Genomic DNA, 12,055 nt, shown 5'->3' on the forward strand with positions numbered 1-12,055 from the left:
CAAAATTTAAAGGAATGCAGCAGAAAGCTCTTTCACTAAAGAATATTCCAGTACTTACATGTGAATGAAATTATCCATAGTTTACTGAAGAATTTCTATAGGGAATATGCTATAGAGCTAAACCATGTTCTGATATCCAGCTAAATAAGAAGCAGTTTCACCGAAAGTAATGTAACACATCATCAGTGTTAAGCAGATGTGATGCTGAATCAAGCTCACAACACTAGAATTGGACATCCCTACCAATTGTTTTCAAACAATTAATTTAAATTTAAATACAAGCCAATTTTTTTTTCTGTGCCAATGCAGTCTCCTTTAATTTACATCACATGCACTACTCTATACTAAGCAGCTTCAGAGTTTCATTGAATATTTCTGATTCCAAAATTTAACTACATATTAGAGCAGGAAGAAAGATATATATAAAGAAACATTTCATTTCTTTTTCTCTTATATAATTTCAGTTGAATATCCTTTTTCTTCATTATAATTGCATGTACATTTAGCACTGCTACAGTATGTGACTCATTTATGAAAATCACTGCAACATGTAAATGTTCTATGTAAACTTGTTTTAAATTAATGTATTACCAAGAGAATTTATTTCATGACTGTTTTACTTTGCTCTACTGGTCTGTGAAATGTGTTGCACCTCTCTTCCTTTGAAGGGCATTTATAGAAAACACTGACCTGTCATTTTTCTAGAATTATGAGTAGCTATATATACTTTATACAAATTAACTGTGCGCAAAAATAAAAAGGCAGCAACCAGGTTTTTTTCATCAGTATCAAAGAACTAATAGTAGGGCAGAGCTCAGTATGAATAAATGCAAAATTGGACAAAGTTCTTTAATTTATTTTTACAGCTTAGCCTGTACCTTTACTGAAATGTAAGCAATCCGTTCAACAACTTTTATATTGGTAATTTTTGGATAACATAGAAATACATATTTTGAGGTTTTGCTTAAACAAAATATACACGATAAGAAAAGAAAATTGGGAAGATTTCTGATTTCTGTCAATATAAAATAGTCCTTATAAATACAAAAAGTTAAATAGCACTCTAGGCCATGAACTACAAAGAATATTAAATTGTAGCTTTTGAAAGTACTGTGTTCTAGTTTTCCCCTCTAAGTTGTGTTTTGGGAGTGTATAAGTACAGGATATCAGGATTTGTGTTTTATTGAAAGCTCTTAATATACAAGAGGTGACAGTTGGTAGAGCTGGAAACCATTTAGTTATGAATCAAACAGCCAATAGGAGTGTCCTCTTACAGAATAAAATAAGGAGTTTATGGCCTGACAAACTAGTTTATTAAATAATATCCATTAAATACTTCTATAGTTGTCATTTAGGCAAATTCCTCAAAGATGCTTAGGCATCCTTCAGGATAACAGTATATTTACATTTCTTAGGCACAATAAGCATCATGATATCTAAAAATCAGATAGATTCCTGGCAGAATGGAATTCGCAAAGCTCCAGACAACAGTTTTAGCCATGTAAGAAGAAAGTGCATGTGAGCATAAGAGAGTCTTTAAATAAAAGTGAAGGATTCATAAAAACACTCAGTCCTTCGTAGATTTACCTAATAACATTTTAGGAGCACAAATCTTGTCTGTGATGTCTCTATTTTTCCTTAACTGGTGACTAAGGAAATAGGGTGATGTTGTCAGCTGGTACAGATTAGGGAAAAAAAAAATGTAATTAATGCCAAAGCTGAGACTATTAGAGGTCCACACTGAAGACATAATATTTTTTATTAATAATAAATCATTCTAAGAAAAGCTAGTTCCCTTGGCTTTGGTGCTCTTTATGAGTGCTCAGAATTAGTTTTTCTAAAGTGCTACAATTTCCGATGCTGTTTCTGAAAAGGGACAGTAGAAGAGATGTATACAATCTTTCTATCTAAGTAGTTTAAATGTCTTCTGGCTTGACTCTCACCTTTTTGTAGACTTATTTCCAACTTTTCCTTTCATAGCCTACAACAATTTAGTCCTGTCTCTGCACTCTCTCTACCTCCATTTTCACTGAAATCTCAAGCAGAATTGACAGAGATGGACTTCTCAGAAGACCATTAATGGTGAGCCACCTTAGGTCAATAGCTCTAGTAAAACAAGTTTGCTAAAGAGAGTAGCAAAACATCAAAAAATAGGTTTCTCCTGTAGACTTTAAGTAAGGGCAATAACAAAATAAAAAAATGACCTGAAAGGAGATTTTTGAATACAATTACTATGATCTGGACTTAGAGTTCCCATCAAATTCTTGCGCACGTCATTCAATCTCCATATTCAAGCCAAGGTACTCTTTAGTCCAATTCCTGAAACCATTCACAGTCATTAGGATCACAAATTACTGTTGGCTTTGATTTTGGTCTTTTCACAATGTTGTCAAGCGCTCATGCTGCTGTACTTCCTTATCCTGCTGCTTATTGATTATATCCCTGCAGGTATTACAGAGCTAAGCAAAACCATAAATTCTGAACCACAGAAAGACTCACTTTCTCTCCCTTCCTCTTTTCCTCACAGCCTTTTCAAGCACATTGCTTCAGCATCTGCAAAGTTTTGGACAGTTCTAGATCCCAAAAGCATTCCTCTTTCCCAGCACTCAGAATCTTCTCCTGCAAGTTCCACAAGTGTTTAGGAAAAAGCTCACCTTTCTGAACTAAGCAAGTTCTCTACTATAGCGATTCACAGCTGTCACTCCCATGAACCAAAGGCAAGGTCTCTGAAGGAGTCTCAGTGCTCTTCTTTATGCTTGATGTTGCAGGGCCTGTTTTTTCTTTTCCCAACAGTGTTCAAGAAAGGAAGACATTCTGAGAGATAAGGGGGGACTTTAAACCCCTAAACTTCCGGAGATTGTCTAGTCCAACCTCTCTCATCCCCCTGCTCAAAGCAAAGTCAAATAGAACAGCTTATTGAAGACTGTGTCCAGTCAGAGTTTGAATATCTTCAAGAATGGGGACACCACAACCTGCCTAGGCAACCTGCTCCAGTACTCAACCACTTTTCCACAGAAAAGAATTTGACAATGGATAGTAGTTTTGAATGGTTAGAAATTGAAACCAGAATAATAGTATACAGTTTTGGACAAAGAATCATTTTTTTGTAAAAATCATAAAACCATCAAGATTTATGAATACTTTTGCTCCACTTAAATACTTACAATTGATATAAAATGTWATACCAGTATTAACACTTAAATTCTTGAAAAATATTTCCAAATCTGRCAGAATGTCCAACATAACAAGTTCTAATTAACACRATTATTTCCTTATTGGAGATGTGTAATTATGTTGTCAGACTTTCTATGTAAGTAACAATTCCCCTACCAGCCAACCATAATAAATGTATTAAYGCAGTAGTCCCATGGTAGATTTTTTGCCCAAATTATGAAGACAGACAACTTTTAAGTATTTATTTAATGCTTTATTTACTTATGTATTAATTACATAAATTATTAAGAAATGTTTAATTATTTAAATAAYTACAAGTGTATTGCAAGGTTCTGCTCCATATTTATTTAATTGTATCAGATTTATAACAACTGTCTGAACAACTTATTTTTTAAGTACCTGAGTACTCACAACACAGTGTTTTAAGATTTTCTTGCGAATTCTCATTTCTCAAAGATACCTTGGTATATAAGAAATGTCTTAYAAGTACCTTGAAAGTGAATTTATTGTCTTCCTTCAAATCACCTTTAAAATTAGCAAGCTGTGGCAGTCGGACTGTTATCATCACTCTGGAGAGTGATGATACAGCCTGACATCCTAACCATCATTGTCTCAAAATGCTCCTTTAAACTTTCCAGTTCTGCTTCTTCCCTCTATTCTTCCCTCAGCCCTCTCTCCTATTGTTTAGAATATGAAAGCTACAGAAGTGTCGCTGTTTGTGGGCTTTGTTTGTGCAGGAYCTAACACAATGGACTACGGTAGGTTTTGCAGTCACTGTGGTAATAAGCAAAGAACAGATGATATAAATGCAAGGTACAGTGTCAGAAAATGTCTCACAAATTTTAAAGAGTTAAGAAAATGAGGTAGAAAGCAGAAAYCTTTTCTGAGAAATTCCTGAGGTAGAGGCCTGGGAAAGAACATGGCCATGAGAGAGATGGCCATGCAGTGTTTTGATAATTTTGTGGTCTCACCACATGCCGTCAGATATCCTCAGTGCAAAATACAACATTAGAATGCCATTCCCAAGCCACAAAATTTATCATACAGCCATAGCTAAGAGCAATAAACCACACTAAACATTTTTCATAAGATATGCTCTGAAATGTATTAATTTCAAATTACTCTTGTACAGATATTGTAATAAATTGCTTCTTTCTAACACTTACAGGTAATATATACACCWCTGCAGAAAATATACCACAGCTCTTACACAATTAGACAAAATCTAAACTGTTTCCTTTAGAACAAAGCAGGGAAAGAAAAGTAAAGGAACTGAAATGGGATAGGTCAGATGCCTGCCTATGTGCCCAATGTCCTGTCTTTGTCCAGCATTCCTTCCCCGAGGACTCATTCCTGTATTTACTTTTTACAGCCTTGAAGTGCAGCAGGTTTGTGAGCCAACGAGGAGAGGTGTGCTGCTGGACCTTGTGCCACAAACAAAGAAGGACTGGCTACAGCTGTGGAGGTTGAGGGCAGCCTTGGCTGCAGTGACCGTGAAATGGTGGAGTTCAGGATCCTGTGTGAAGGAAGCAGGGCAATAAGTAGGATCACAATCCTGGTCTTCAGGAGAGCAAACTTTGGCCTCTTCATGGACYTACTTGGAGGAATCCCACGGRTTAGGGCCCTAGAAAAAAGGGGAGTCTAAAAGAGAGTCCAAGACAGCTGGTTAATATCCAAGCATCACTTCTTCCAAGCTCAAGAACAGTGCATCCCTATAAGTAAGAAGTCAAGCAAAGGGGGCAGGAGACCTGCAWGGATGAGCAAGGAGCTCAAACAGAAAAACTCAAACAGAAAAAGAAAGTACACAGAACATGGAAAAAGGGACATGGTAGGAGAAATACAGGAACATTGTCAGAATGCAGGGATGCAACGAGGAAGACTAAGGCCCATTTGGAGTTAGATCTGACAAGGGATGTCAAGGACAACAAAAAGGGCTTCTTCAAATACATGAGTAGCAAAAGGAAGACTAGGGAAAATGTGGGTGCGCTGCTGAATGGGGTGGGTGCCCTAGTGATGAAGGATACAGAGAAGGCAGAATTACCGAATGCCTTCTTTGCTTCAGTCTTGACTGCTAAGGGCAGCCCTCGGTGAATCCCAGATCCTGGAAACAAGAGACAAAGTCTGGAGAAAGGAAGACTTTCCTTTGGTCAAGGAGGATCAGGTTAGAGATCTTTTGGGCAAACCTGACATCCAGAAATCCATAGTCCCTGATGGKATGCACCCACAAGTGCGGAGGGAGCTGGCGAATGTTRTTGCYAGGCCACTCTCCATCATCTTTGAAAGATCCTGGAGAAYRAGAGGTGCCTGAGGACTGGAAGAAAGCCAATGTCACTCCAGTCTTCAAAAGGGGCAAGGAGRACCTGGGAAACTACAGGTCAGGCAGCTTCACCTCCATCTYTGAAAAAGTGATGGAACAGCTCATTCTGGATGTCATCTCTCAGCATGTGGAGGAAAAGAAGGTGATCAGGAGTAGCCAGCATGGRTTCACMAAGGGGAAATCCTGCTTAACCAATCTGATAGCCTTCTGTGATGGAATGACTGTCTGGGTAGATGAGGGGAGAGCAATGGAYGTTGTGTACCTTGACTACAGCAAGGCTTYTGACACTGTCTCCCATAACATCCTCCTACATAAGCTCAGGAAGTGTGGACTTAGATGAGTGGACAGGGAGGTGGATTGAGAACCATGAACCTCATGAAGTTCAACAACGGCAAGTGCAGGGTCCTGCRCCTAGGGAGAAATAACCCCACACACTGCTGGAAAGCAACTAGGTGGAGAAGGACCTGAGAGTTTTGGTGGATAAGTTGACCACGAGACAGCAATGTGCYCTTGTGGCCAAGAAGGCCAATGGAATCCTGGGGTGTATGAAGAGTGTTGCCAGCAGGTCGAGGGAGCTGATCCTGTCTCTCTACTCAGCCMTGGAGAGGCCACAGCTGGAGCACTGCGTCTGGTTCTGGTCTCCCTAGTACAAGAGAGACATGGAGCTACTAGAGAGAGTCCAGCGCAGGGCTACGAAGATGATCAGAGGGCTGGAGCATCTCCCCCATGAGGAAAGGCTGTSAGAGGCCTGTTTAGCCTGGGGAAGAGAAGACTGAGAGGGGATCTTATCAGTGTCTTATCAATGGTAGCACTACCATGGGAGGGGTTGTCAGGATGATGGGGCCAGACTCTTTTCAGTGGTGCCATGCAACAGGGCAAGAGGCAATGGGCACAAATTGAGACACAAGTTTCACCTGAGTATGAGGAAAAACCTCTTTCCTGTGAGAGTGACAGAGCACTGGAACAAGTTGCCCAAAGAGGCTGTGGGGTCTCCTTCTCTGGAGATACTCAAAGCACACCAAAGCACACAGGATGTGATCCTGTGCAATGTGTGGTAAGTAACCCTGCTCGAGCAGTGTGGTTGGACTAGATGATCTCCAGAGGTCCCTTCCAACYTCAACCATTCTGTGATTCTTCCACACGCTGGTCTGAACAGCCCTGTCAAACAATGTTGACATTATTGTTTTCTTTCAYTGTATTTCTTCTCCTCAGCTTCCTRTAACTTGGTATTCATGACTTAACCCCCTTAAAGCCTCTAGGGGAATTCAAGTATTTCAAGCAGTTTGAAAGCCACTTCTTTGAATCAGAATTTGTATGGTAAATCCAAGCCAAATAAGACATTTGTTTGACTTTAACAATTTTATTCACTATGAACAGCTGGTCCTTTACTTTACATTCATTCAACAGGGGATGTAGCAGTTGTCTGCTTATCTGATTGCCTTCTATCATATTCCCTTGGAAAAGGAGCTTTACCAAATGACAATAAACCAAATATGTTGTCTAATGTGGCTGTTCTAAGATGGCCTTATCCTAAGAGAAACAAGCATTCCCTACCAGGTTTATCAACAACTCTCCCTCAMAGCAACACAAACAGAGGGCAGTTGCCACTTCTACTCCCAAATCAGCTATTCAGGAGTTAACACTGTCATTTCTCATACTGGTATTTTCAAAATTAGACTACATTTCAGAATTTCAAAATATTTCAAAAATTTCCAAGTTTGTACATGGTTCTTTGTGCTTTGAATGTTTTTCCTTTTAAAGAGTCTTGGATTTTGAATTCTTCACATATCTTCCTTGCCTAAAACTTCAACCTTGTAACACTTGGAGTGAATCTCACAATTTCAAAGGAACTGGACAAATCCTCTAGGACTCCTGGGAAACTGTAGCTATCTTGGATCACAAAAATCTACGGAAAGAGGCACTTGGATCTGTACTATTTCTTCTCAATGCAGCTGGAGCAATGGAGTCTTTTTTCTCTCTTAGGTAGAGATCACCCTTCACAGACCTTGTGCATGTTATACTTTGTATTACCTTTACACAGACAAGTATATCCAATACTCTCTATTCTCCAAGATTTATACAATTTATACAACGCAACTGCAGTGGCAAAAAAGGTGTGCTTCRCTTTGCTCAGAGAGCAGATCCTGATAGCATAACCAACCATCATGTACCTTCTCATCCTTCATTTACTTATCTGCCATCCAATGAACCTTTTCAAAGACTCTTCATTTCTCATTTACCCATTCCCTGTTACACAACAGTAACTCTCAGACTTGGACTTGTGATGATGTAGCTGACAGCAAGAACAGACCTGTGCAATATTAAATGTGTGGACATGAATGTAAAAATCCTAAGATGTGTAAAAGGTAGAAAAAAACACAATTGAGAAAATAATTGTCTTTCACAGTTATCAATAACATTGTTCCTCTGACCTGAATACTTAAAACTGTGTATAGCGCCTTACAACTGATACCATTACAAGATAACAAAAACATAATTATATATTCCTTCCTTGYTCTTGTTTAACCAAAAGTCAGCTGTCTTACAGACAAAAGAAATCAAGGAGGGTTAAGTATACCTTAGCTTTTCATTATTAGTTTCTTTCCCACACAGATCTGTCTACCCCAAAGAATTAATCTTAGCTTCTCCTTTGGACCACGCTACAAGTATAGCTTTAACTATGGACTTGCAGTTTACTCCAAGATGTCCATGTTTTCTGTTTATTGGCATAACAGTGCTAAACAGAACACGCAACCTTGCCTGAGCAGCCTGGCTTATTCACTTACACTGAAATCAGAGGTGTTTACAGTGCTAAACTACAATTTATGGCAGCTATGAAGGAGTTTTATGTTCCACTTAGAATCTGAGGGTGGTGACTCCCACAGAGGAGAAGGCAAACAGCTGGGAAATGCAACATTTTCAGCCACACCCATCAAAATCTGCCTTCAGCTACCAGCAGCCACAGCTCTCCTGGCTTCTTTGCTGCCTTCTCTGAGCCTTCGGTGTTTTCCCCATTGCTTTTGCCACTTTCCTGACCCTGTGCTAGCTGGCAGAAAACCGGAACTACATAGCCTAGACAATGGTAGCTATATATGTTGTGTAGTTTTCATTCCCTAGTTTTCCTTCATTACAGTTCTCAGTGAAGCTGTATCTAGTCATGAAGTATTGGGATACACTCTAGGAAAATTTAGAAACATGAATGGTGGCTGAATGGGATTTCTGGAAGTCTCTAGTCCAACATCCCACTCAAAGACCACTACCAAAACCAGATTAAGTTCTGSGATGCATTAGGAAAAGCATTGCTAGCAAGCCAAGGGAGGTGATCCTTTCCCTTAGCATCTGGAGTGCTGTATCCAGTGCTGTACAAGAAAAGCAGGGGACAGTCCTGCAAACATAATGGGCTTTTGACATGTGTGGAAAGGCTGAGAAGGCTGGCACTGCTCAGCCTGGAGAAGAGAAGGCTCAGGGGGATCTTACTATGTGTATAAATACCTGACGGGAGGCAGTAAAGAAAAGCAAGCTGGACTCTTCTCTGTGGTGCCCCATGAAAGGACAAGAGAAAATGGCCAGAAAGTAGAGTATACGGAATCCCATGTAAACGTAAGAAAAAAACTTTTTTACTGTGGAAGAGCGGTGAAGCACTGGAGCAGGTTGCCCAGGCAGGTTGTGGTGTCTCCATCCTTGGAGATATTCAAACTCTGACTGGACACAATCCTGAATAAGCTTCTCTAGTTGACCCTGCTTTGAGCAAGAGGGTTGGACTAGGACATCTCCAGAGCTCCCTTCCACCCCCAATCATTCTGTGAATCTGTGAAGTCAGCTATCACTTTGGCTAGCAAAATTTTGAAAATTGCCAAGATTTCGCAATCTCTCTGAATTTTCACTATCCTCCCAGTGAATATTTTTTTCCTAATGTCCAAACCGAACCTTCAAGCTCTAACTTGTGGCCACTGACTGTTGTTATCCTCACTAGCACTACCAGAAAGAGTAGTGCTCTTCATTACCTTTGTAACTGCCCTTTAGGTATTTGTAGGCTGCTACTAGATCACCCATTGGTCTCCTCTTCACCAGATTAGACAAGCCCATCTTCCCCAGTCTTTCCACAGAGATCATGTGGTGTAAGCCCTTCACCATCTTCATAACCCCCTGCTGAACCTTCTCCACTTTCTGTCTCAAGTGCCTGCCTGGAAACCCATCCATTGTCTCAGTAGCTGAACCAGGCCCATTGCCCTTGTTCAAAGTACAAGGAAGGGTTTCCACTCTTCCACACCATTTCTTCCTATGCACCATCATTTCGAGTCACCCAAGGGCACTCTAGACTCATCTTGCTGACAGTAGCAGTTACACTTAGCTTATTCAACATGCAAGTGTTAGTATGATTAAACCTCAGCATGTTTGTATCTGGAAGACCATGCCACTGCAATTTTTCCAACCATTTGGCAAGTTGTTCTCAGAACTTCTAGTCTAAACAGCAGATGMAGATGATTTGTCCTGACCATCGAGTTCTTCCTGTACAAAAGTGCAATGAAAATATTCTGCAGATTTAACCACAATCAGGCAATCTTGTAAATGATGTAATCATTTTYCCCCCAGAAAAAACAATCTACCATTCCCTCGTAGCTTTGTCTGAACAAAGATGTGATAAAGCACAGTGTCGCTAAGACAGAGTCACTAAAGTGTTTTTCATCTCCAGAAAATACCCCCTCACATTTCAATAACCACAGAAATATTCCTCTTTTTCACCAAGTACATGCTGGGTTTAGGAGTACTAACACTCTTCTAAATGTTTGGAGCTAGCCAAATCTGCACAGCTGTAACTTTCTTTCTATGCATGAAATCTTCCCCATTCCACAAGTGCCAAGATAAACTACCTTACCTGATTCTTGTTATGTTTCCTACTATAAGTCTCACACTTCTTGCATAGCACTTGCATAAGTCACTGTTAAAATTTGTCAGCATGCAGAGGTATCATCTAGATGTAAGTTGGAAGGACAACTGCCATGCAGTTTGCTTTCCAGTAGCCACTCTAGTACGACTGGTACTTTGAGTGAGATGAAAGTAATGCCTTAGGGAAACCACGAAAACAAAGTTTTCCCTAGCATTTGAATCTGCTTCCACTTGTCAGCACCCAGATAAAATTAGTTTAACACACTTATTCACAGACAGGCACTTGCGATACAGAGATCAGAGGCAATTGCCTGAACACAGYGGCATAGCAGTGTCTGTGCAGAGCAGTTTACTAGCTGTTTAATACTCATCTCTTTCTTCTGCAGTTCTCTCTGGCTGGCTTTTCATCTTGTCTTCTTAGAACACTTACTCTGGAGCTTTGCTCTTGCTGTGCAATTTATTAAAAAGGCTTAAATTAGAGGACAGGATATCCAGATGTTGAAATAGCTCAGCATCTAGAACTACTTTTTGGTCAACAAACTTAGTCCCCAGAGTTTACCATTGAGCTCTCTTGGAATAAAATGATGCTTTTAGGCCTTAGCATACAACTACAAATGCTTATTCTAGCCTCTGTCTATGCTGATAGCCTGATAGTACAGCTTAAGTCACTGTGTTCTCCCCTATGTTCTCCCCGCTAGATGTCACCCTGCTGATGCTAGTTACTGAGAACTAAAAACAAAACCCAAAAGCAATGATGCAAAAAAAGGAGCAGAGAGGGAAATTAAATGGGATTTTTAAAAAGTGGGAGTATGCAAAAGTTAGCATGCATTGTGAAGATGAAAAATAACTAATGGAAAGCATGTGGAAAACTGCCTTCATACAAAGCAGGKGTGAAAACTGTAATGAGAGCAACTATTAATAAAAAGATTAAAAGTTAAGGCTTTAGCCCAAGAAGGGCAATGACTCTTTTATCTCTTCTAAAGCAATCTCCTCTTTTCTGCCAGATGTAGCATTCAGTTAGGAGACTATGTCCATTTAACATCAAGTCAGAAAGGAAAAACAAGTATATTCCCAGGATAAAAAGAGAGAGAGAGTAACTTGGCATCATTTCTGTGAAGACACCCTGAGGAAGCAGCTAGTAGCCCTGCGTGAAGTCAACATTTCTGACTCAGCCTGGCCACGCGTTGTGCAATGTCAATAACCCACTAGGCGCAGGAAGACCCGCKCGCGCACACAGCACTCGCACGAGGACGAGGACGGCAGGCCGCACGTCCACGCGACGGCGCCTTCGGGAGCCTTTTGAGAACCGCCAGCACAGAACCGGCACGAGGCCACCRAAGGAGTTTTACCTGCAGAAAGGATTGAGCAAGTGAGGGCTGCTCCTGCTAGAAGCGGGATTCAATATAACTTTTTGTCGGGAAGGTTTTATGGCTTTTTGTCAGGAAGAAGGCTGGGGGAGGGACTAGCTTGGAAAAAGCAGTAGGGAAGGAAGAAGTGGCTGAGAGTTGAGCTGGTTTCCTGGGTGGGGATTTTCGGCGGGCAGCCGGGGGCCCGGAGCCGCTGCGGCATCCACGGGAAGTCGAGGCTCCGCAGCCGCTGCGCTGCAGCCCGGCGGCCGGCTCGCCGAGGGTGAGAGGCGGCGGCGCGGGGCAGGGCAGGGCGGGCGCGGGGAGACCC

At 40.9% G+C, this 12,055-nt stretch overlaps 1 protein-coding gene across 4 annotated transcripts in view; it reads left to right on the top strand.

Moving 5' to 3' along the window:
• The first annotated feature begins 11,641 nt into the window (after positions 1–11,641).
• The window catches only part of STEAP1 (STEAP family member 1), a 15,401-nt gene continuing 14,987 nt past the window's right edge, over positions 11,642–12,055 (top strand). For 2 of the 4 annotated variants that reach the window (XM_085310469.1, XM_085310471.1), the window contains exon 1: positions 11,969–12,007. The gene's annotated coding sequence lies outside the window, so the exon portion shown is untranslated. Of the gene's footprint in view, positions 11,748–11,910; positions 12,008–12,055 lie in introns of those variants that run through there. The other 2 variants (XM_085310470.1, XM_085310472.1) reach the window with 2 other exon arrangements.

Source organism: Rhea americana, unplaced genomic scaffold, assembly GCF_003343005.1.
Source record: "Rhea americana isolate MKP2758 unplaced genomic scaffold, rheAme1 scaffold_32, whole genome shotgun sequence".
NCBI lineage: Eukaryota > Metazoa > Chordata > Aves > Rheiformes > Rheidae > Rhea > Rhea americana.